Source organism: Anser anser (assembly GCF_964211835.1).
Source record: "Anser anser genome assembly, chromosome: 13".
Lineage (NCBI taxonomy): Eukaryota > Metazoa > Chordata > Aves > Anseriformes > Anatidae > Anser > Anser anser.
Window position 1 is genome coordinate 14,374,303 of NC_139734.1, and position 24,599 is coordinate 14,398,901.

A 24,599-nucleotide genomic window follows, 5' to 3' on the forward strand; every position below is an offset into this window, starting at 1 on the left:
CAAGCACGCACAGGTCCTGGAGCGGGCAGTTTTGAATTTGTCATAGGTTCGTGCACAATCCTACTCCACGGATGCTCTGACAAAGCACTGAGAGCTCCACTCCCCAAACGTCCCTGCCACGCGGGGACCTCAGACATCTTCTATATCACACCTGGAGCACAGCTCTGCTAGGGAGCACCACCGCATAATACCACCAGGCGAGACTGCACTATTTAACACCACACCAAGTAGGCCTTGCCAAGGAGGTGTCTGCAGCAGCTCCTCTGGGCTGCAGAGCGCACGCACCCTAAATTTAGAATTTCCCCCTACCCCAGAGCCACCACAGCACAATGATTCATCTGTGCATTTGCTTAAAGGATTTCACTGTCGACCAATCAAGGTTTCTTTGTTGACCACAGTTAATTTTGGTATGCAGAAAATTCCTGGGTAAAGACAGGAATTTAGCTGCAGTATCAGTGTCTCCAAGCTGCCTGCTATGTATTAACAACTGACTGAACAACTCCTGGCGGTCAAGTCACCATTTCCATTGCAACAGATTTGTAGTTGTAACACTTTCACAAGATAGAAAATAACTTGTGAAAAACCTCACCTAAGGAGAGACTGAGTGGAGGTGCCCTTAGAGGTTTGTGTCTTCTCTAATAACTACAGGTATGCAGGAGCCTGTGGCTTTCTCAGCCAGCATGAACTCAGGATGCAAAAGAATAAATGGTCTGACATGCAGCAAGCCCTGGCTGCAGGACACGTGGCATGTCTGAGGGTTTTCTCGCTGTAGGAAAGACTGAGATCAAATATCTGCGTTTGTATGCTAGTGGTAATGGAGTTGCTCATGTGCAATGAAAAGAGAACACAGCCCAAACAGCTAGAGACTAGAACAAGACTGATTTACTTCTTTTGCATAAGCCTATAAATTGTTCAGAACTTGCTCTGTTTTCTGAGAAACTATCATCTGCCAAAAAAAAAAAAAAAAAGAATTTGACTGATCCCACTGCATCCCACCGGATTTCAGGTTCTGGAGAAATAAAAGCCTTTTAAGAGAACTTAAGAGTTCCCCAACTCTGCCCAAGTGGAAAATGGGTATTTATTCCCATTGCTGACAGCAGTGAAAAAGGACCAGCAGGACAACTCCCTGCTTGGACCTTGGCATCAAACAGCCAGAAAGGGCTAGGGAAGATGGAGAGGCTGGAAGAGGAAGTAAACGGGAGATGAAACACTGTGGGGGCTTGCTCACAGGGACCCTGAAGTCACAGACACAAAGCTCGTCTCTGCTGCACGCAATCACCTTCTGCAAGGCCCCGAAATGCTGGCAGTGGGAAGGAAGCTGATGAGACAGAGGCCTTTTGCAGCCCACCACAGCCACAGGCTTTCACAGCAGTCACAAAATGCCACAGCGTGCATCTGAATGTCAGCAGGTGCCAAAGAACCCCTTGTTCCCTGGGTCTCCTGGAGCAGGGGGTCCCCCGTGTTGCCCAGGCATATGGACAAAAAGCACCCTGCTCACTGCAGCACGTGGCTGCAATCCCTGCTAATACCCAAACAAGGGTAACAAAGGAGCATTTTAACTCCACCTGTTGCACTGAAAACAGAAGGGAAAACTATCAGAGTAGTAATGTTTTTATTGCCGTCCAAAAACACGCCAACAGTCCAGCTATGTGTGGCTACGCTGGATCCGATTCTGGAGTTGCCCTGAATTTACCCCGTGCAACAGGTCTAACATCATGTTTAGAAGCACTTTAATTCATGCTGTTAAATGCATCTGGTCACGAATCTATGATGCAAATGAGCAACACAGCACTTCTGGAAGGAAAAAGGACTTTTGTGTATTGCCTGCAAGATGTTTTAGTCAGGTATTTACATCAGCCCCAGCAGCATTCATTAAAATAGACAGTAATTGCAGCAGTTTTAAAGCAGGGTGATAACGGAATGTAGACATAAACAGAATGTGAAAATGTAGCAATTCCAGCCAGCACATAGCTTTAATGGGCTTATCTTCTAATTAGAGCCCCCAGTCACACTTGTCTATATGTGGCTGTCTTTGCTTGAAAATAGGCTAGGAAGTATAGATCACATATATTTAGAGAAGAACATTTTGGTATCCATTTCAAATTACATGCTGGTTCTCTGCAGAGATACCGTCTCATTGACAAATCACAAAAAAAAAAAATCAAAATACCATGAATTTAGGGCTAACTAGTGTCCTAGGCAGGATTTCTCCAGGCAGCCACATGCAGTCATGGTGAGATTTTCCCCCCTCTCAGAGCCATCCTGACACAGGTTGTGTTAGAAATGAGCTCTGCACAAACCACAATATGTGCACAGACCGTGGTATACGCATCCGCTGGCCACACTTCATCCCCCACTGATCTGCACTGGACCTTGTTAAAGCACTTTTTTTTTTCCCTTTAACTGGCTGTCCATCTTCTCCTCTTGATCCATCCATTAGAAGCTGGAGGCAGAGCTGAGGAAGAACCTGGAGCTGCTAAAATAACAGCCCCAGGTTGTGCATGTTTCCCAAAGATGCTTCCACCAGAAACAGCCAGCTGGGTTAAGATGGGGCTGTGGGAGGGGGTACTGCCTCCCAGACCCACACCACTTGATAATTTGTGATAAACTGCCTGTAAAAGTGTTTTTCCTGGAATGCCCTCGTGGCTCTCTAAGAACAGCTTGAAAGCACCACTGCCAGACATCCCCCCTACATGAAATCCCTAACGGTGACAGAATTGGGAAAAGAAGTTCTGGATTATGTTAAAATATCAGAACTGATCATTTTGGTGGCAAATACAAACAAATCACGTTTTTAGCTATTCAGCGAACCTCCCTTAGCTCTTAAAGAGAACCAGAAATGTTCTCATGAAAGTACTGTATTTCATCAGAAGCTTTCACTACTGGGAATAAAGGAGGCAAACATTTTTATAGAGGTAATTTACTATATACCAGTGTCCTGACAAGATAGGGAATATTCAGTTGTGGTTTTTTTTCAGGTTCTTTTGTATACATTGAATCAAGTTCCAGACCCATTCAATAATTTACAGGCTCCATTCCACACCATATCAGCATCTGCAGGTGCCGCTATAGCAGGTTTCCCTTCCAACAGCCATACTGCCATTGTCTGCACCCATCTGTCCACTCCCTCCCGATAGCCACTGGGAAATGTAAGCTGTAACTCTCAACACAGTGAAGGAAAATCTTTAACAGGTTTTCAAAGAGCGTTCAGCAAATTGTTGGAGATGTGATCTTTGTATAAGGGTCAGATAGGCTGAGAGAGGTCTTGGTCAATGAATTTCCTCCTGCCTGAACTTAGTTCAACATCTTAGTGAAAAAAAAATGAACAATAACCCTGTCTGCAGCTACCTAAGCCTTTCATTTTCTGCAATTCAGGCCCCAACACATACTGCTGAGAGTCCTGTGGTCAAGTTGCTGCTTTGCCCTGTAGCAAAGGGCTTCCCTAGAGCAGGGCAACGATGGGGAGCAGAAACTATGAGAGGAACATGTCATAGGAGATGAGAAGAGCATATTTTGTGCCAGGCACTTTCTTAAACGAATGCAGAGCATAAACCAATTTGTCATGCAAAAGCCCCAGTGACCATCTGCTTTACTACTAGCACTTGTAGTTTTTTGAGGACATTAAAAAAAAGATCTGACCATAAGCCCAGATGTAAGACCTTTACTTGTGTCATGGTTTGAAGGCTAGATCCCATTTGAGTCATTTTAAGTAATATTTAAACCAAAACTTTTCTGAGTATCTACTGGTCAGTGAATTCTCTTTTGTTCACTGTTGTTGACTTGGATTAATCATGTTTACTAACCTATAGAAATGCTTGATTTCTCTCCCCTCCTCCCCACTTTTTTTTTTTTTTTAACTCAGCATTCTCAGAAATTGCTGGTTGCTTTTTAAAACAACTGACAAAGTAAAACCCACACAATGAACAAGAATGAAGAGATAACCCCATGTTATTTTGCTCAGTTTGCTAAATCACATCAGCAGTGTCAATAAATTTCTACTCCCTACCCTGAAAAGTTACATCATCTCAGCTCTTTGTGTTATTTGCTTGCATTTTTGTAAGATGGAGACAGTCCAGAAACAGACTATGCGCAATGCTACCCTTCGCTGAACTTTATGCCACCTTAGCACTGCATGGCTTAGCAAGTGTGTGTTAAATGTTATCATAAGAGCTGGATTGTGAAGTGGTGAAATCATCTGAGAGTGCAACAAGCCTAAGAGGCACAGCAGAGTTCACATCCGTGAGGACAAGCTTGGTCACAAATATTCTCTTGACAGTATTTACCAAGAAGATCAGATATTTTACAGCAAATAGAGAGGTGAAAAGGCAGAGGGTAATTTTTCATCTTCAGCTCCTGCCCCTTTCATTGCAAATTCTCTGTTCACACTGATAATACAGAGCCCAGATGCTATGGAAGAATTAAAAATGGGAAGCAAGGATTTCTCAGGCTTTAAAACAAATACTTGTTCAAGCCAAAGACCCTCTCTGCTTCTGCAGAGTTCCAGGGCCATGGGAATAGTGGCATGGCCATGCAAGGTGCTGCAGGTCTCAAGTGACCAGTCTCTGCCCCAAAACTTCTCCTACTGCTCTTTTCCCAGAGGGACAGCCAGCAGCCAGGCTTTCTGATGGGGTGCATCTTCCTCAAAAGTGCAATACACAGTGAAGGAAGGGCAAATAACAGCCCAGTGCACGCTGTCAGGAAGTTTGCCATCTCTTTTCAGATCATTTTTTATCTTCTGCTGCCACTCTGCGCTGTATTGGCAAGTGTGGTGCATTCATTCATACCATCCTGATAAAACACGTCAGCAGATTTGAGAAGGCAGATTTGTTTCTGCTCTACCAAAGCCAACCAATGCATGTCTTTGTTTTCCTTTCAGCACAGAAGTATGACTTGCTGGGATTTACCAGCAGTTACTGTACAGGATTTGGGTCCCCGTTCAGATTCTGTTTAGTTTTGGGTCTAGAATGTAACAGCAATGTTTGATCAGCTTTGAATGTCTGGCTGCATCTGGCTCAGAAAGCTCTATGTTATCTACCAGAAGCCCTTGAAGAATACCGCATTTTGTTCGTAGGAAGTCACCTCAGACATTTTCAGAAATTGGGGTTTGCAGAACTGGAAGCCTCCAAGTTCTGTGGGTGAACCTTGTGTAACAGGACTGGGTTTTTGGGGGATGGGTGAGGGGGTGATTTCTCCTTTAATAGCTCCCATAGTGATTCAAGAGCCGGGGCCTCATGGGGTGCAGACTGAGCTGTGCTCGGGGAGGAGAAGGCAAGTGCTGCACAGCAGCAACGTGGCCCCACCACTCCAGTCAGACAAGGCAGTGTCAGAGCCAGCAGACACTGCCTTCTTATGGAGTTTGAGAATTGGTTTTGGAGTCCAGCTGATGTGGCTTCGCTGTCTCCAGCGCATGAGCTAGGCTGTGCATAGCTTACAGAGAGCCCTTCCCCTGCCAGCACAAACCATGTGCAGCACCTCAGTGAGAACAAGAGATGGTCTCTCCCCAGGCATGTCCTGGGAGTTATCAGTGTCACACTTACACGCCTGCCTTGCACCAGCCCAAACCAGAGCAGAATTGCATACTCCCAGTGTAATACCCAGACTGACATCTTCTGCTTTGCTCTGTAATAAGATGTACCCAAGGGACTAATTAGACGTGGTTTGGACACTAATTGCTTAGCAACCCCGTTTGTCTTCAGATACCTTGTTACAGCAGCTGCATGAGTTCATTTGTTTCATCTAATCAATGGAAGGAAGTTGGGCAGCAGCCAGGTCTGCCAAGAGTGGTTTCTGCCCTTGTAGTGCACAGGGCAGAAAATAATGCATGAGCTGACCCCCCCACACGCACCCTGTCCTGCCCACACCAGGCTGCTGGAGTCTTGCACAAAGGGCAGAGCCATCACTTCAGGTCAGTAACTAGGGGCATCTCAACACCCTGAACACTCCTGAAATTGTTTAGGAGCGTTTGGGCATGGGGCAATCAGACAGATACACACAAGGCACAACTGGGGAGCTGTGCCCAAGGGATACCGAGGCTGGAGGACAGAATGCTACTGCACTGAACAGGAAACTGAGCAACTGTTGTATCAGTGAGTCCTGTGCAGAGCTCAGCTGGAAGATGACTTGAACTCTTGGGATTGTCAGTGCAAACCACAGCCGGTATCAGTCTCTGTACATTTTTCTTCTGTCAGTACAACATACACTTAATCTGTGATCTGAAGCACATATGTCATAGTTTCCCACCCGTCTCCTTCTCAATGCAGAGAAATGTATTTTCCAAGAAAGAATGATAAGCCCTATTGTAATTCAAAAATGTTTGTCTCAGAGCATCACCACCTGCGCTTGATTATGAAGGAAAATCCACATAATGCCAAGATCATCTGAAGACAATCACCCTTAATAGCTTTCAGCATGAGCCAGTTGGCTTTTCCATCATTCTTGGCATCTTTGTCATTCTTACCAAAAAGACATTATAGGACTTCTCTCTAAGAAATCCACAGAGCTACAGCTTATGGCATGGGAGCCACTACACAGAGTTGGGTCCTTTTCCACAAGGATAGTGACATCTAATCAACCAAGTGGTGCTCAGAGTAGTCCTCAGAGTCCCACAGTCTGCAGTTAGGCTTGAAATAAGGTAACATGGCAGGAATAGGTAAATTTTGCATGAACAGAGATACACAGCATTAAATGCATCATTAGTGGGGAAACTTTGTTTAAAGCCAGTAAGTCTTCCCCTAAACAGAAAAGCTGGAAAGGTTGAAATGTCAAATTCCTGTGGGAGAGAAACTAACTTTCCTTACTGCCTGTTATCACTGGGACTGCAAAGCACACCGAAGTGCTGTCTCTCACCAAGATGTAAGCTTTTATTTCTCAACACATGTGAATTGTCTTGATTGAGGTTCACAAGGCAGAGCCACCTGGATTTGCTGCTTTGCATCATGACCAATGCAGAACAAAACAGGCTGAACATAGTTCTCCAGACAGCATGTTCTTTCTGAAGTCCCCCATCCTGAACAAGCTCACTAAGGAGAACGTCACATCAAGCCCAGGCAAATCTAAAAATCACTTGGGATTAGGCAGTGCACTCTTTTTCCCATGCCACTTGCTTTTGGGCAAAGAAATAATTACAATTGCTTTACTTCCAGATCAACAGCTCCTCTGGAGAAGCAGCTCAATCTGTGTATAGACTCCTGAAGATTTTGGCCGTGCCACATGCATCTATTAAATGTGTGGGGTTAGATGTTGTATTAAATATGCTCACCATTTTTCTGACATAGCAAACTACAAGATAACTTTTAGCTGACGTTCTACAGAGGCTGAATGGGAAAGTTCTCCTGTGGGAAGTAGTCCAAAAGAAATCTTCCAGCACCGTTTTGAATTCTCTAATTTACTAGTTTGAGGGACTTCAAGGACCGCAACCAAATTCTCAGAATATTTTACTCAGGAATCATGTGTCACAAACCACCGCTACCACGACTGAAATGTCCTGAGCATACTGATCTGTTCCTCCCACATCTGCAGCTGCCATCCATCACTGCTAACAATTACCTGGTGCAGAAAGGCATCCTAGGTCTGGCCTCAAAAGCAGAGAGCTGGAACTCAGTGGTTTTAGGTAATTCAGGAGAATAAATAAAAGAAAGCTCAGAGACTAAACAGTAGGTTAAATGTTAAACTGAATCAGGGTCAGCTGAAGCTGTTTTATAACAACTACTAGCAATTTCTAAGTAGATAACAATTCTTAGTGGATTTATCCCATTTCTTGTCTGAACAGTGAATAATTGAATCTAGTGCAAATAACTAAATGTAATCATTTTCTGGATAACATGTAAACACAAATACATTTATCTGGGGGACCATGACTAAGTTATCCTGTCACTTTTCTTACAAAACCCTTTTCTCCAGTCTTGCTCCCAGAAAGCAAACTGAAGTCATTTTCCTAAACAAAAGACTTGCTAAGCATCTTAGCATAGAAGTGTGATTCAACTTTTGTTGCTGAATCATTTTGTCGGGCCAAGCTTATGGTTCTTTGACAAAGTGCCACTTCCAGGTTGGCTGGTTGGTTTCCCCACCCCACCTGATGCATACCGAATGCTTCTATTTATCCACACAGGAAAATACAAGCTTCTCCTTAGTTATTAAAAATACATTTTCAACGTGTAATGGTCTTTTTTATTTCTGCAAGGCCACCGAGATCACCATCAGCTGTAAAGCACTGCTCAATCCAAGCTTCTACCGAAGGCAAGAGCTCTGACTTGGGATCCCTGCGTGACACTGCCTTCCCTGTCACACGGTGCCTTGGAAGCAACACAGAGCAGCAGGATCCATAACGTCTGAATTGCCTTTTGTAGCAATTTCCACTCCTCTGGCTGCAGCTTTAAAGGATTCACCAACTCAGTGCTGGCATTTGTCTTGCTTAGCTGCTGAGAAGCCTGACCCTGTTGTCCTGGATAATACCCCTACACCTCACCTTGCTGTAACCTTGTGCCACCCCACCAGGTACCTGAAAATAGCTGTGCTGGGGATTAAAGAAAACAAACAAAAAAGCCACGAGTTGTCACAGGAGAAGCCTTGCTCGGGACGCATAAGGTCAGGCTTGCTCTCAGGGCAGGAGGTGGTGGCCGAGGGACCATGTTACATAGGCAGCTGTGGGCTATGGGCAGAGCTGCAAGGGCACAGATGGTGCCTGGCTCTCAGAGCACCACAGCTGGGTAGGGTTGGACAAACACAGCTTTGCTCTGCAATTAGTTTTAGGTGTTGCAAAGTCCAAGCCAGGTCTCAGAGAGAAATTTTTATATATATATATATTTTATGCATGAGATTTCTGAAAGAACAGAGCAGTCTCATGGGAGAGGTGTTAATGGAAGCTTAGTCACAACATTCCCCCAAATTGCAGAAAATACTGGAACAGTAAATAATAAATATTTTATTAAAAGCAGGTTACATCTTGTGCTTCCTCTCTGTTCTTGTCTGCAGCTGGCAGACCTCATCTACAAGGTCTCTTAAATATTACACTTCAGCTATACTTTGCTGTTTAGCAAATACAGCCAAAGATCTGTAAGCAGAGACAAAAGCTTATTAGCGTGCTTCCAGGCTATCACAGCCCCAGCAGCACGTACTCACAGGGGCTGGGCACTTGTGATTGCTAGAATGACACCCATTTCTACAGGAGCACAGCAAGTAACAGCAAACAAAGCAACAAGATAACAAAGCTATCCACAGAAACTGGGAACACCCATGTCTTTTCCTGGGATGACCAGTCACACAGAGCTGTGCTAGAATACTTCTCTTGAGGTTTTTCAATAACTTAAGACTTTTTTAAAATCCAGATTGCAAACAGATCATAAGCAATCTCCATATACATACCTCTTCCCTGCTGCATGTAGATAGAAAATAGCAGTTCTGCTTCACAGCACGTGGCTGCTCTGCTCTAAGAGAGGCAGGTGAATATGCCTGCAGTCACACCACCAACCTCACAAAGAAGCAAAGAAGGAGGAGAACTAAAAAAGATACTTTGTGGCATGTTCTGTTTTATAATGAGGTGCTGGGGATGCAAACAAGGTGCAGGTTTTATAAACTGAGAGCCACAGGTGCAGATTTAGTAATAACCAGCTCTTTACAACTATGCATACTTTGTGGTGTTTGCAATAAGCAACTGAGTGGGACTTAAGCTAAAGATTGCTGTTAAGTTTTAGAGTTTTTCCTCCTAGAAAGTTTTTGTGGCTAGAGCTAACTAGAATGCTGGAAGACGCTGAGAAACCGCTGCCAACTAGAGGTGCTGGAAGGGCTCTGTCCTGCAGCTCCCATGGAGGGCACAGTGGGTAGGTCAGACGTGGTCCTACAGGGCTGCGTTGGTTCTGAGGCAAAGCACCTCTCTGGCTTTGCAAAGGGTGTGTGGGAGCTCTGTACAGAAGATAAAACAGCTGCTTTCAAAGAGAAAATGTGCAAATTAAGGTTGTAACTGGATTTAGCTGTAAGTGTAACCTGCTTTTTGTTTATTTTTGTCCCACTTTCTTAGCCTTGATCATACTCATTACTGCAGGTGCAGCCCAGAGCTGTTTAAAGTCACAGCTAGGCCAGTTAAACAAAAGCCTTGAAGCAGCGGGGTCCTGTGGCTCCTGTGAGTGGTTTTAGAGGGAGCTGCCAGGAGGGTGGCTGTGCCTTGGGCTCGCTTCTGAATCACACATGCTATTTCAGGATGATTGCAGGATGACAAATGTGCACAACCCGTACTTCTGCTTTTTTATTTTTTGGTTGTTTTTAATGCATCCTTGCCTGATATGTTGTCCTGTCTCTTAATGTCTCTCCCTTGTTGTAAGTGAATGAAACACAAAATCCATCAGGGCACTCTTGATTCTGCCTGTTTTTTGCTCTGCAAATGTGGGATAATGCTCTGACTTGTAGGTGTACAAAATGACAGTCACAGAGCAGCTACACCCTTCAGAGCAGCAGGTGGGTGCTCTGACGAGCATCTCTGCAGACAAAGATTATGGAGAGGCAGCTGAGCTGATTTGCAGCTGCTCCTTAGGGCTGCTCTAAGCAATAACATGAAAGCAACTGGTGAGTTTGAACCATCTGGGGTAGGGTGGACTACCATTTAGGGTGTTGCAAATGTTGATGGACGTGTATACTGCTTTTTCATCTTTTGCAAATGCAAAAACTTGAAAATTTTTTTGGAAGCTTTTTGATTTACAGCAGGTCTGCTGAGTTATGACAAGTGACTGTGTGCTCTTAGCTCTCAGCAAACACAAGTTAAAACTCATTGCAATGCTTTGGCTGGCTGCTTATCCTTGAATGTACATAACTTGCTACTGAATCATCTCATTTCATGGTTGCATTGCCATGATCAGCACTTTGGTTTCTGTTTGCTTAGGAGCCCCTTAGGAGGCCAGCAAACGCTGTAGCAGGCTTACTGCCTCCTGCTTTAAATAAAGTGACATTTGGATTGAGAAGCTCATTTCCTTTTGTGTGGAAGGAGTTTGCACAGTAAACAAAGAGCAGAGAGAATAGATTCAGACTTCATTTATGTGAAGGCATGGAGAAACTGTAGGTTACTGTTCTGCAGTTTCGTTACTTGAAATGACAGACTTTGAGGTTTTTCCTATATAAGAATCAAACATCAGGTCCTGAGTCCATGTTTAGACATTTGTTAACTTTAGAAGTACCAAATACCCAGAATCTCCCACTGAGGTCAGACAGGATGTTTCTGAGGTGAAGAGATGATCAAGATGCTCACTCTTTTTTTATAAACAGACTGTATCTATAGATGAGGTTTCTAACTTCTGGTATGTTAATTTTGTAGCTATAGTCTGGAAGCAGCTTCATTTTCTGAGCTGACCTTGGAAAATGTGTTAGGAGTTTTCTCTGCTCTCCGTCTCAAGAAATGTGATTTGCCTCTTAGACTCCCCTTTTCCCTTTTAAAAAGGGGGAAAAAATGAACTAAATCATATAGCAACGCATTTAGAGCTGAGAATTTTATTTCATATTTTAAAGTCCAAATACAAACTTTTATTTTTGAATCTTTTATTTCAGTAGAGACACTTCAGTACAGTGTCCAGGTAGTTCCGTGTTTAACACTTAATTTGGTTAGTATAAATCTGTATAATACATAAGAGTAATCCTGTCTTTGTGCCTTTGCCATTGCACGTACCTGGCCCATAAGTGCTAAAACACTTTGCATTTTCTCAGGAACAGCCTGTCAGTGCTCTGGGGAGGTACCTCAGGGATAAATCAGAGCAGTGGAAAGAAGCTGGTTTGCAGAGATTCCAGCTCCATGCCTGTTGCTTGGAGCCTGAACTGCCACATCAGCATCGCTTGCAATGGCAAATCCTGGAGGAAAAGCTGATGCTATGGAGGAAGAGCAGTGGCAGCAGGGCCTTGCTGAGTCCGAGGCTCTGGGCAGCAGGTCTCAGAAATGCCCATGGCCATGACATGCAGCTGAACATATCCTCAAAGCCTAAGCCACATCCAGGCTGGTGTGATGAGCCATGTTCAGTCAAGGGGGCACAGGGGAAAGTGGCCAACATTGTCTGAAACTGTCCAGACAGCTCTGCTCGTGGTCCTCCCATGTGGGGAGAAGGGATAAGCCCCAGGGCCCCCTGTGCCTCGTCCCAGTATGCGTGCTCCGTGGGCTCCTGTGCCACTCTGTGGGTGCTGGGGGAGAGAGGAAGTGTACCCTGGCCAAGCCCTCCTGTTCTGTGAGTGGCTCTAAGACCAGCCAGATGGCAGATGGCTGTCTTGTTTTATCTGTATCACCGTCATTCCACATGCTTCTTCAAGAAGGTCTCATAGTTATTGCATGAAGTCAATATAAAACCCATTTTTAAAGAGCAAGGAAGGATCACATTACCAAGATCTCAGATAGCTACCAAGTGTTCATCCAAGCCAATTAATTCCTGGCCTGTGCTTTGTCTTTGACAAGATCTAGCAGAGAATGTCACCACAAAATAGTATGTTTTAGCAGAGATTTTCCAGAGAATGTGGGTTGGAAAAAGTTCAGAGCTGTACAGCAAAAGCACAGCTTAACACTACTAAGGATGCTACCTCATTTTGCAGTAGGATGGGAGTGTTTTTTTTCTTGCTTGTATCATTTCTTCCCAGAATTGCACTGTCACTATCTCGCAGTTTTTGGGCTACAGGCCTTAGGAACTCTGAATATGAAGAAAAATTCAGCTGATACAACCACCTTGGAAAAGTTTCTGGAATAAACACTCTGCAGTTTTTTATGACTTGCTCCAACCCTAGATGGGGTCCAGAGTTGCTCTAAAAGTGCTGGGACATTCTGATGAACTGAATGAGTTGCTCCCACTTTGAGACTTGGCACATTTTACCTAGATGTAGTTGCTCCTGCTCGGGCTTATACCATAAACCTCTCTTCGATGGCCTGGCTCCTAAAGTCCTTGCTCACAGTATTCAGAGAAAATCTGTTATGGTTGCTGCAGAATTCTGCCCAGCCCAGGAGCTCTGCCTTGCTCTTTCAGGCATGTGAGGAAAAGTCCCATTAATATTAGTGACAATAAATTATTCAAGTAATTTTACTATTAAAGGGAGGACGCTGAAAGAATGAGAATTCCCTCTGAGCTAAATAGATGGCATCATTCACACCTGGGAACATAACACATGGATATATTCCAAGCAAAATAATGGGATGTGGGATGACACCCCTTGGAAAACATTACTTTGGACTGTACAGCTGCACTAAGCAGGTCCTGAATCCAGCCTGTCACTGCTGATTGTGCTGCAGAGCATTTTACAAATGGCCAACAGCCTCTCTTTCACTTGCTACTTAAAGCAATGGGAAAATTTACCTTCTTTCTGAATTGTCTCTGTGATTAATTAGCTTTGTTACTAGCTATCTGCATCTTAATTTGAATTTTCCCGTTTTAGTTTGATTTTAAAAGTGTTTGTTCTTGAAAATGCATCCTCATCTAGGCAGGTTGTGATCAAGTCACCCTCATTCCTCCTCATTGATTAACAGATTGCTCAGCAGTTACATTAAAAGTATGCTTCCAGATTGCAAACAATTTTTGTGGCTCTCTTGAACCTCTTTCAAGCATTTAGCAACCTAGGATTTACATCAGAATGGGAGCTGCTAGATTTTGTTTGCCTGTTTCTCCCCCTTCCTGTCCTTCTGCTTTTTTGAGCAAAGCACAGGTAACATTCCTGCATGGCTCTCATGTTCAAGTTACCATGAATTAATTTGTATGAGAAAAGATATCTGAGCATAGGCTAAGTCACTTGTATGTCCAGCAAGGAGCCATCTTTTTTTCTGAGGAATTTTTGCTGAAAAACATTTTAAAGCAAAATCTGAGGCCAACAATGAGGTTTCAGACCATACCAACATGAGGTCTGGGTTTGCAGCAGTCTAGACAGCATCTGTCACACTTTTTGAGGGTGGCTGGAAAGCACCGTGCCCTGAAACCAGAGCAAGCTGCCAGCAGTCAACAACGTGTGACTTTTTTGTCCCATTACCCAAGGAAATATTTCAGAACAAAGAAACTTACCCATGTCTAACACATCACCTGGCTTCAGCACCGTTTGTCAGTTCCTCTGTCATTTGCCTGCTTTCCTAATAGCCTGTTCTCAATTACGCATGTGATGGAGCTGGTCAGGCAGCCAACACTGGCATCAGCCACCCGCACCACGGAGCACTGGTGAGCTTGGCTGTGCTGGGCTCAGCCCCCTGGGATGTATGGAAATGGGAAGGGAGCGAATGCCCTGATGAACAGGGCTGATGCATTGGCCTCTCATTTCATTCTTGGATTTGGGGAATTAGAAAGGTTGTTTGGATACTTTGCTAGTCTTCTTTTTTTTTTTTTTTTTTTTTTGTTTTGTTTTCCATTGCTGACAGATGGAGGAAAGTTAATTGGAGAGGAGACACTTTTGATCATTTCCAACAGCCAGTGCTCTTGAGGGAAAGTGAAACTAGCTGAAAAGTTAACAAGTTTTCAGGAAAAGGTCTCTGTTGAGATTTAAAAAATAAAAACTAAAAAAACAGGTACTTAACAGAATATTTTTAAAGCTTTTCTTTTCGCTAGTAAGAAGACAACAGTACTGGCATCTGCAGGAATAGTTAACACTGATCTTCCATCATTACTAATTTCATTTTACTTTTTAGCAAAACTCCATAGGAAATACATTTTATGGTAGAATGGTACCTTCCTTATTAATCTTCTCCAGTAATTCTTTATTTATTTATTTTGAGAATACTTCAGCTGGTTTTTAGGATAAATTCCACTGTAATAACATTACTTCCTTGGCTCTTTTGAGGTTGAGGAGATGGAGCTTCAGGCCTTCAGCAGCTCAGACTGAACCCTCACCAGGCTTATTCATGGAGTAAATAAGAAAAGGAGTTTTTTCTTCAGACAAAGTCTGCGTGGAGGTAAGAAACCAGGAGCCTGTGGATGTGGGTAGAGCTGAATGTGATTGTAAATTCAAAGCTCACATCTATCTTGCTGCAGAATGGAATTGCACGGCAATGATTCTCCCCACTTGTGGATGCCAAGATGAGATATGCCCATGAAAGCTTAATGCTCAAGCCTGACCCTGAATTTGTGAATAAAACATGATGGCTGGAAGGATTTACAGCAGCATGCCTGTCTATGCCTCCAAGCTGTGGAAAGTAATCCTTCGTACCCAGAGGGCAAAACTGAGGCATTTCTACTAGCCAAAATCCAGCCTGATCAGGGGCTGCTCAGGCTTTGGGAAGCACTTGTGGCCAATGCCACAGCTGGGTGCTTCTCCTGCGTGGGGCAGTGCTGGGGTCAGGTGGGAATAACCTTCAGGGTAGAATCAAAACGGTTGCTGATCCTAACGGATGCACATGGTGTATGGGGTGGGGAAAGAGAGAGCTGCTTCTTTGTGCCCTTAACTTTGTGGAATGAGGGAAGTGTGCAAAGGTGTTAGTCATTCAAGGTATCAAACTGGGTGGTTACAAAAATCTGGTAAGAATAGGAAAAACTGGAACACTTTCATTATGTTAAGCTAAACTGAGACAAATTTTATTGCAAAGAGTGCTTCTCATAATACATTGTTTGGTTGTGTTTTTTTTTTTTTTTTCCTCAACAATATAACACAGTTTGTTCTCAGATCATCAGTCACAGATGGTCCTTGATGGTTTCTAATCATTTCCAGCAATACAGGTGATCTGGCAGCAATGCAGGATGTATTATCTTTATTTCCTGGAAAGCAACACTCTCCTTGGTGAGAAATGCTCTTCACAGTACACTGTATTCCAGCAACCAAGACTTACAACATCACCACAAAAGAAACAGCTAGGTGATGGTGTGGTATATACTGAAAGTGCTTCCCTGGTGTAAACAGTTGCTGCTTCTTTGCCTCAGGCAAAGTTTTTCTCATTTACAGCAGATGAATACTTGGACTTTCGTGTACTTTTATACTACAAAGAGCCTCCTGACAGAGAGCCTATCATCTGTTAGATTTTGCACGGCCAGTAATGAAGCTCACGTTACACACGCGCACACACACAAAAAAGTGTGTGTGGGTGAGCTGCTAGAAAAGCATGGTGCTTGCAGAAAATCTAGTTGATTCAGTAGCAGCTAGTCTCAAACCTGAGGTAGGTCTTAGTTCTGGCTATACAGAACTGTGAACATTCTTATATGAACAAGGAATCTAGCAAGGCTGGGACTTTCATTTGAGTCAGATCTCTCCCACAGTTTATGGGGATGGTGTATGAACAATTGGCCTGACCTAATGCTGCAAAATGTTCACTTGACATGTTCAACTCAGTAATTCACCTTGTCTTCTTTGATTTGTGCAAACATTCATGCAAGCAGGGTTTTGCTAGCATTAATGCTTGCAGTGGCTGCTGTTCTGACAAATCAGGGCACTTGTGAGACAGAAGGGATGATGGTTGTTAGATGTCTTCAGTGTAAATGGGGTCAGACTGCTCCACATTCACTCCATGCTTGGCTGCTCCCTTCTCTTTGCTCCCAGAAACTTCCCACCCAGGGACAGGCCAGTCCAAGCGAACAGTTCTCAAACAACTCACTGTCTGAAATGCACACAGGCTTTTTACTGAACAGTTACCGACAACAATATACATCAGTAACGAAATACATGTTCATTTGTGGATAACTCACAGGCAGAGAAAAGTTGGCCTTATGTGGCCTGGTAAATTGTTTGCAATGAATAATTCAACCAGTCAAAGTGCATTTGCTAATAAAAGAGGATGGGAAGAGAGATGTGCTAGCGGCAACAATGTGTTGTCAAGCCAAGTTGAAAATGAAAGCAAGAAGTAGGGCACTTTGCTGCTTTCCCTCTCTCCTCTGCTTTAGTACCCAAGAAAGTTTAGGCCCTTTGTAAGCCTGAGAGCTTTGCACTCTGGCAGGAAACTCCAGAAACAAAAGAGAGGGCGAGACATCATCCTTGGCATTCTGGAGCGTGCACAAGCACATCATTCTTGATATTGCATGTTTCTGTTGAGATGGTGTCCAAGAGGTGCAATTCAGGCTGAGCGCTGGGAAGAGGCACAGTTCCCATTGAAGCCATGGATGCTGGTGGTGACCTGTGAGCAGGATGGCTGTGCACACTGTCAGCTGGTGAGCTGTGCTCTCTCTGCAGCTGTCAAGCTTCAGACCAGCAGCAGGATTATGCAAAGGCTAACCGGTTTCAAACATGCTCAAAAGGAATTTAGGAGCAGCTGGTGATTAAGAGGATGGGATTGTCACAACAGGTTCCTTATTTCCCTGCGTGACAGCACTGGCAAGGTGCAGCACGTTGCCCACCAGCTAAATTGGCCAAGGCCATCATTAATATCCAGGCTGCTGCATGTTTCCGGGGCAGTGCTGGTCAAGGCACTGCCTTTGCTTGGAAATTAATATTAGCAAAACTGGCTGGGGATCTGCACACTCGCAGTCATTTTTGCTCTTCATACTGGCAGTGATTTGTGAGTTTAACCCCTTTATGTGCCACGGTGAGCAAGCCAGACACGCTATGGTGAATATCAGGATGCTGTAACAGGAATGCTGCTAACTTCATCACATGTTGGACTGTATGCATTAAGAGGAGGGTTTTGGTACTCGCAAAGAAGTGTGATTTGGTCAGAGAGCTCTCTCTGTAGTTGATTTTTAGGTATTTTTCCCTAGCTGAGCCTCAGTTTTCTTATCTATTCTAGAGGCACAAGGGGTGTTAACTTCACTGGTAAAGTGTTTTGAGATCTACCAGGGAAATCCCCTCAATAAGAGGAGAGGTTGTTATTAAAACACGTTAAATTCTTCTGTGACTGTTTTCAAGCCCTGTTTTGCAACAGAGTGGAAAAAATGCTTTTTAATGCCTCTTCTCTTGGCTGCTCTGTTGCAGCCCTGGGTGCTTGCTTTAATACTCTCCCCCCTTGTGCTTCAGTCTCCTTCTGTAACCCACCACCACAGCTCACTGTTCCCTACATACTTCCATGGGCCACCTAACCAGACACATGGATGGTTTAATTTTTCTTGGAATAAGAAAAGAATAAAATGTTCCTTGGGGAAAAAAGGCCTCTTCTCCTCCACTTCTCATCCTGATAGCTGGTAATGGCCAGAGGAATTCTGTTTGCATTCTCCAGGGCAGAAAACCCTTCATCGTGTTCCTGAGTGCCACAGCCCTCTTACAGCTGGTTTGGCACATAAGATCTCAGCTGGGTAATGTGGAGGGTAACGCTGCTGGCAGTCCTGGGCAGAGGATGCATATATGTCTGTCCAATGAGTAATGCACTCTGTGCATGACAGGGTGTGTTAATCCTGTATTTTATGAGGGTTGGCAGTGTTTGCTGACTTCCCCTCCTGCAGAGATGAGAGTGGAAGCACCGTGCCTCCTCACCAGAGCTGGCTTCTGACCACTGCTGCTGTTTGTTATCCACACACCAGAGACCAAGACTAACAGTGGTTATTACGTAAGTTATTCAAGGGTAGTAAACAGAAATTTCATTAAACAGAGTGTGGTGAATCAGTTCATTAAAGTGCAGCTTTTCTCAAATGCGTCTGAAATATCTTAGTGTGCTGAAGAGATGTCTAAAATGCTTCTGAAATAACCATATGTATTTCTTTTCTAACAGGAGTCAGTCCTTTTTCTTGCAGGGCATAGACACTGAAAGCATTTAAGAGCAACAAAAGAAGGCCAGGTCATGTGGTGACCGAATGCAGGTTGCTGTTGCAAGAGCCAGGAGCAACAAACCACATTTGAAACAGAATCACTGTTGGAGGTGAGCAAAGGGACACCAGCCTTGCATGCTAACACTAGGATGGCAATTTCACCGCCTCTGGGAGCTGGGCAGCAGATCCCAGTCCATGTCTTGCAAGGGTCTGTGTCTCACCAGACCCATGTGAGGCCATCCCTGACCTTGCTGCACAGGGCACAGTACCAGCCTGGAGCACTGGGCTGCTCAGCTCACTTCCCCTGCAGCATCCCATTTCCCCCGGCTGCCTTTCCGCACTGGTGGTGCTCCTTGCAGACAGATGGGGGTCAAGGTGATCTGCCAGAGCAAAATTACAAGCCTCGTTACGGTGCACTTGTTCTCGGTCAGGATTTACGTAGCCAGCATGCTCATTGCTTGGCCTCTGCTTCCTCTATTGCCATTAAAATTAAGGGACCTCTGCGGGTGACGGCAAAGAAAAGAGCACTCAGCAGTTATTACATCGGCTAAGGAAGAAATCTAAGGCAGGACAGCACATTCCCTCCAGGCTTGCAAAATATCCTGTTCCTATCTTGCTGTGGTGGCAGTGGCTGCAGGGCTGATGCCCAGCGGGTAAGCCTGACACAGCCATGTGCCAGGGCTGTCTGCAGGATAAGTACACGGTGTTCCCCAGCGCTGTGCTCTGACACCACCTCTGGTCTGCTGTTTCCTTCCATTAACCCTGCAGCAATTCCCCAGCTGGAAGCAGCTCCGTCACACTCAGCCTGGCCAATGTGTTCAGGACTGCTAGCACCTAATGCTTTTCCTGATTTTTTCCTCTGAACACTCCCAGCTTTGTGTCTGATTGTGTCTGAAGAGGACTCTGATGCTTTTTGCAGAGATGCTCTCCTCCTTGGTGGCTCGTTGGCTGCACCGGGGAGCTACCCCGGGACAGAGGGCAGAGCAGGATTTGTCCTGAACACACGGCACTTGAATGCTTACGAGCTCAGTGGAAAAAATGTGAAAGTGTGGGAAGCAATGATCTCTCAATAACCAACAAAAAGTGTGGAGTCAGACATTTAAAAGCAGACTTGGCAGAAAAACAAAGAGAAACTCTGCATGAACAAATCCAAAAACAACAACAGAAGTTCTGCTTTGCCCCTCTTGGGTTAGAGCGCTGCCTTTCTGTAACATCAGCCTGCCACACTGTCTCTTTCTCACATGCACCCCGTCTACTCCTATCCAAAAAGTGTTCAGAAAGCAAAACAACTCTGCAGGGACAACATTAACTGATTTGCATATTTTCTGTACCGCAGTTCAAGAGGAGAAAGATCCAGCCATGAGACAGCATGCAGTGCAGGGCTGTCACGCACAAAGCAGCCAAGGAGCAGCACTGTGCTGCAGGCACACCCTTGGCAGCTCCGATTGCAAGAGATCTGCTCTGAACTGGGGAAACTGGGAAGCAGCAGTGCTTGTGTGCACAGAGATACATAGGACTGGGACAGGGATGACTGTTTTTACCTAACTTGAAACATCTCTGGGACGTCGAGAGTAAATCTAGAGTGTGAAGGGGAGATGGCTGCTCAGGAAACAGGGAAAGAAAGGCATTTGGGAAACTGTTACTCAGTCGAGCTTAGTTTAGTAACTTGTAATCATAGCACATCACAGACGATACAGGGCATCACTTCATGAATAGCTTGTCTTGTGCTCCCAGCCCAGACTGGATGGGGTTTGGTCTCCTAAGTATACATATTTGGCAAGGAGGGAGAGCTTGCCTCCTGCTATGCTTTCTTAGAACCACGAAAATGAGGATCCGGTTTGCTTCTATAGTTTGAAAAGTTTCATCATACATTTCTACCCTTGGGTACCCAAAAGGTATATGTATAATTTTATACAGAATTATAGTTCAGTGTAAGGCACTCTCTATATTCCCTCTCACGTACGCTTATAACATTGCAATGAGGTGGCTTGACGGTATGTTTTTTTACCTATAACAGGCCCAAAGCTGCTCCTGGAGCCAAAACCTCTGATGTGCAGAGGAGTGAGGTAGAGCTGTGCTGCCAGCAGCAAAGTGGCAGCAGTATGAATTAGAGGGAGGAGAACACCAAGGAATGGTGCATTTCAGTGCGATCTTCTCTTCTGTCAGTGCAAATGCGGTGGTGTCCAGTGAGTCTGCGTGTTTATCTGGCCCTTCCCCTGTGTCTCTCACAGTCGTTATTTCTGTGCATTATCTCCTTGTTCCATGTGTCAGCAGGGAATAATGACACTTGGTTTCCCTGCTTGGTGGGACCAGGCATGACTCCTGCCAGCCCCTTCCCCCAGCGCATCATCTTCTCATACCAGTCAGTAATGGGGCAAATATCTTATGAATAATACAAAACTGATCAACACACAACCCAAAAACCACATTGCTCTTTCTTCGGAAATAGTGGGACTACTTTGGGAGGAGAATATTCTCCTGTGAACCACCTCCACTCCCAAAAACTGCTCCTCTGAGTGACTTCCCAAAATATCCACACAGCTCCAGGAAAAACTCCAGAAGTCCAAATTAGAGCAGTTTGCTCTGCAGTCAGGACTTCAAACATTGCTGTTTAGCAGCCTCCTGAAATACAGTATTTCAGTGTCTTTCGCTCTTTGCACAATAGCAGTAATATGAAGAACTCTCACAAGCACAGCTGGTCTAAATAACTATGTGTATGAAATATAAACAGACTTCTTGGGCTGGGTACATACATCCTGCTGCTCTGGATGATTTCTAAACACAGAACACAGTGAGCATCAATTGACAACTCATAAACTATTGAAAAGGGATGCTAAGCTATTTCTGTACCCTGAAAGTATGCACTGTCTGGAGAAAATGTGAAAGGATAGTTTTAGTTTGCTGCTCAGATTTAGTGAAAGGATTGAGATAGTTGAGTACATTTAAAAATACCTTGACATATAGTTTCTCTTCTCTTCTCTTCTCTTCTCTTCTCTTCTCTTCTCTTCTCTTCTCTTCTCTTCTCTTCTCTTCTCTTCTCTTCTCTTCTCTTCTCTTCTCTTCTCTTCTCTTCTTTTCTCTTCTTTTTTTTTTCTTTTTCTAGAATACCTATTAAGTAGCAACTTAAAAATGTGCTAATGCAAATGTGCAAACAGCTCAAGCCCAGAAATGCTTAGTGAATTCTTTCTTAAGAGGAAAAAAAGGAGACTAGCTACAGCTGTAAATATGGGGCAGCTCTGTCTCCCTGCTGTCTTTTCAACCCTCCACACACCCATTCATTGTGCCATGGCTGCAGCTGCCTGCAGAGCCTGCAGGCTGCTTGGGTGCAGCAAGCTGTGTGTCTCAGGCTGTGCATGCTCCAGGCCTTGGACTTCGGCATGACCCATATGCGTATCCCAAAAATTAGAGCATTGCACCCAAGAGATCAGCCCTGAGCCATTTCTGACAGGACTTAATATATGGCACAAGATCTGCTGAAGGACAGAGGATAACAGGCTCATTTATCAACCTGTCCAAAGCAGTTGTCTTATGGATGTATTTCAGCATCTCGACTATTTTGCAAGCTGCTGCTTCACGCAACTCTAAATTCCTCTACTAAATTCCTGCAGACACTACCATGGTGGCCTCACTTTGGGCAAGGAAGCCACATCATGCTTCGTTACTGTCATGCTGCAAGCCTGGAGCTGCTGCACACACCATAACCCTGAGGAGGAGCTCTGTACCTTGTCTTGATGGCGTTGACTCCAAAGCCAAAAACTGTATGTGGCCATGAAATGAGCTAAGTGAAGGATTTATGTCATTTTTTCTTTCTTGGAACAGGGAGGGAAATACATATATATTATATTTATTAGTGAACAATTTTTGTGATTTACTTCCCTTTCTTCTAAAAATGCATGTATTATAGTTCTCTGAAACTTCAAAAAATCATTATTTGATTCTTTAGTATGGTTATTTGATTCTTAAAAGCATGGTGGCAGAAATGTTCAATATGCAGTAAAATGATAAATAAATATGCAGTAAAATGATAAATTCTTTGAGTTATAATACGTACAAAAAAATAATGATTTGTGATACCACACAAGTAAGATCACTAGATTTCTACTCACCTAGATAAACTCTACTAGATAAACCCTGATCTACTGAATTCACTAGATCTACTGATGTATTGGACTCTACAGTTGGGGAAATTTTCTTTCTTTTTAGTGATATTGAATCTATCACAAAATAAAAGGGAATGTGGAAATTCCTGATAAGGAAGAAATCATTGTTACAGTCGTGAAGTCCCTGTAAAGAATCACCTGCTTTCGGATACCAGGATCAGCAAAAACAAACAGAATACCAGAACAGCATTGATGGCACTTTTCTATGTAAGGTTTCACAAAAAGCGCACAGTGGAAAAACGTGCACTTCTTGAAGATGTGCCAAATTAGCACTGTGAATATTCATGGTTTGACCATGCACCGTGCCAAGTCCATGGTGTGGCTACCTGCCTGTAGCAAAGCGTGTTGTGGGGCACGAGCCAGGGCATCTTCAAGGATCAAACTGTCCAGAGGAGCTCTCTCAGTTCAAAGTGAGAGTTTAGTGACTTCTTGCAACTTTTTGCCTCTCACCAGAATATTCTTGCCAGCAAACTTGTTTATTTGGATATTTGTGGAAGGTGAATCATAACAAAGGAATCATAGACACAGCTGAAACAGGCTGCCGCCCGATCCTTCTTCTAGCAGCTCATTTTAGGAAAACACCACTGATTTACTGCCATTGACATAGAAAATCCTACAGAGGTATCAGGCCTTCCCTTCTCATCCATAGCAGTTTGATTTTTCTGGCTATGCTGGATAACAGGAGGGTTATTATTTAGAAGGAAACAGTTAAGTACAGTGTAAACAAAAGAAAAGAAACAAAAAGGAAGAGAGCTCATGACTGCTGCAATACCTTCAGCCTCAGCACCCTGAAAGTCCTGTGACATTTCTGCAGAGCATCAGACACTGACACTGCTTTTCTACTGCATCCAAAGCTTAGCTGGGGGTGGAAGCTAACACTGAAAAATGAGCCACCCTCACTGCAACCATCAGGGGGTGCAGGACCTTTTCTGGGTGCTCCCCGCCTGGCACCAGGGTCTTTGGGATGCCTCTGGGAAGTGAAACAGAAAAGGCTCCTTGTGCCAGAGGCTGTGGTCCTGGAGGCCAGCAGAGCAGCCCCTTGTTCTTCTCATCTCTATTCCTGGTAATCAAAGCATGAATCAAAAATCTCCCCTCCAAAATTCTTCAAAAACAAAGATCCCCCTTCAGTCAGTTGTTTGCTTTGTTCTGTAACAAAGTGCTGAAGTTACACCCTGTTTCAGAACAGGGGGCAAAGTACTGGACATTATACACCCGTACAGGGAACCTGCACAACACTGCTTCAAGGTCTGCAAGCTGGGAGGTGGAAGAAAATGTCCTACATCACATGCTTCACCCCTCAGTGCAAAGCATCAGTCTCCATGTCAACACCCAGAGGGATACCTGGCCCCTAAGGCATGGAGTTGGCACCAAAAGGTGTGCCTGACACAATACTGCCCTAAAAACCACAGGAGGCAGAAGTCTCATTCTCCCCTGATTTCAGCATCCTCTACTCCCCGTTACTGACAGCCTCTGAGCTGCTGAGCCTTTCATGCTCCACAACAGGGAGGCTCCGTTTTCTTATCACTGCCTCCAGCATTGGATGCTTCAAAAACAAAGCTGGAAGGGTTTGTCAGGTATGAGACACATGCTGGACTCAAGCTGCTATTTGTGGTTGGGTGATTGTATGTTCATAACAAATATATAATCAGTGCAATGTGGTCAGGAACTTGTTTCACCACATGTGCACCAGGGCAGAGGTACAGGCTCGAGCTGCCTCTTTCTTCCTAAACTCTTTTAAGATTTTCTGTTCTGGCGGGCAGCCCCTGAACTGCTACCCATCAGTAGGTCAGACATCTCCCCTTCCCAGAACAAATCCAAAAAATCTTAAAACTGAAATTATTCACGATTTCAACAACAG

The 24,599-nt window shown here is 44.3% G+C and overlaps 1 long non-coding RNA gene across 4 annotated transcripts; it reads left to right on the top strand.

Annotated features, from left to right (window-relative positions):
- Window positions 1-9,388: 9,388 nt before the first annotated feature.
- Window positions 9,389-23,906, top strand: LOC310880655. Of its 4 annotated transcripts, none has more exons than XR_014571841.1 (4): window positions 9,389-9,815; window positions 14,764-14,875; window positions 18,545-18,691; window positions 19,918-20,564. It is a non-coding gene; the product is annotated as an uncharacterized lncRNA (long non-coding RNA). The 4 variants fall into 4 exon arrangements; XR_014571842.1 differs by lacking the exon at window positions 19,918-20,564 and adding an exon at window positions 22,190-23,906 and having other exon boundaries at window positions 9,390-9,815; XR_014571843.1 differs by lacking the exon at window positions 19,918-20,564 and adding an exon at window positions 20,599-22,039 and having other exon boundaries at window positions 9,390-9,815.
- The last annotated feature ends 693 nt before the right edge of the window (window positions 23,907-24,599 follow it).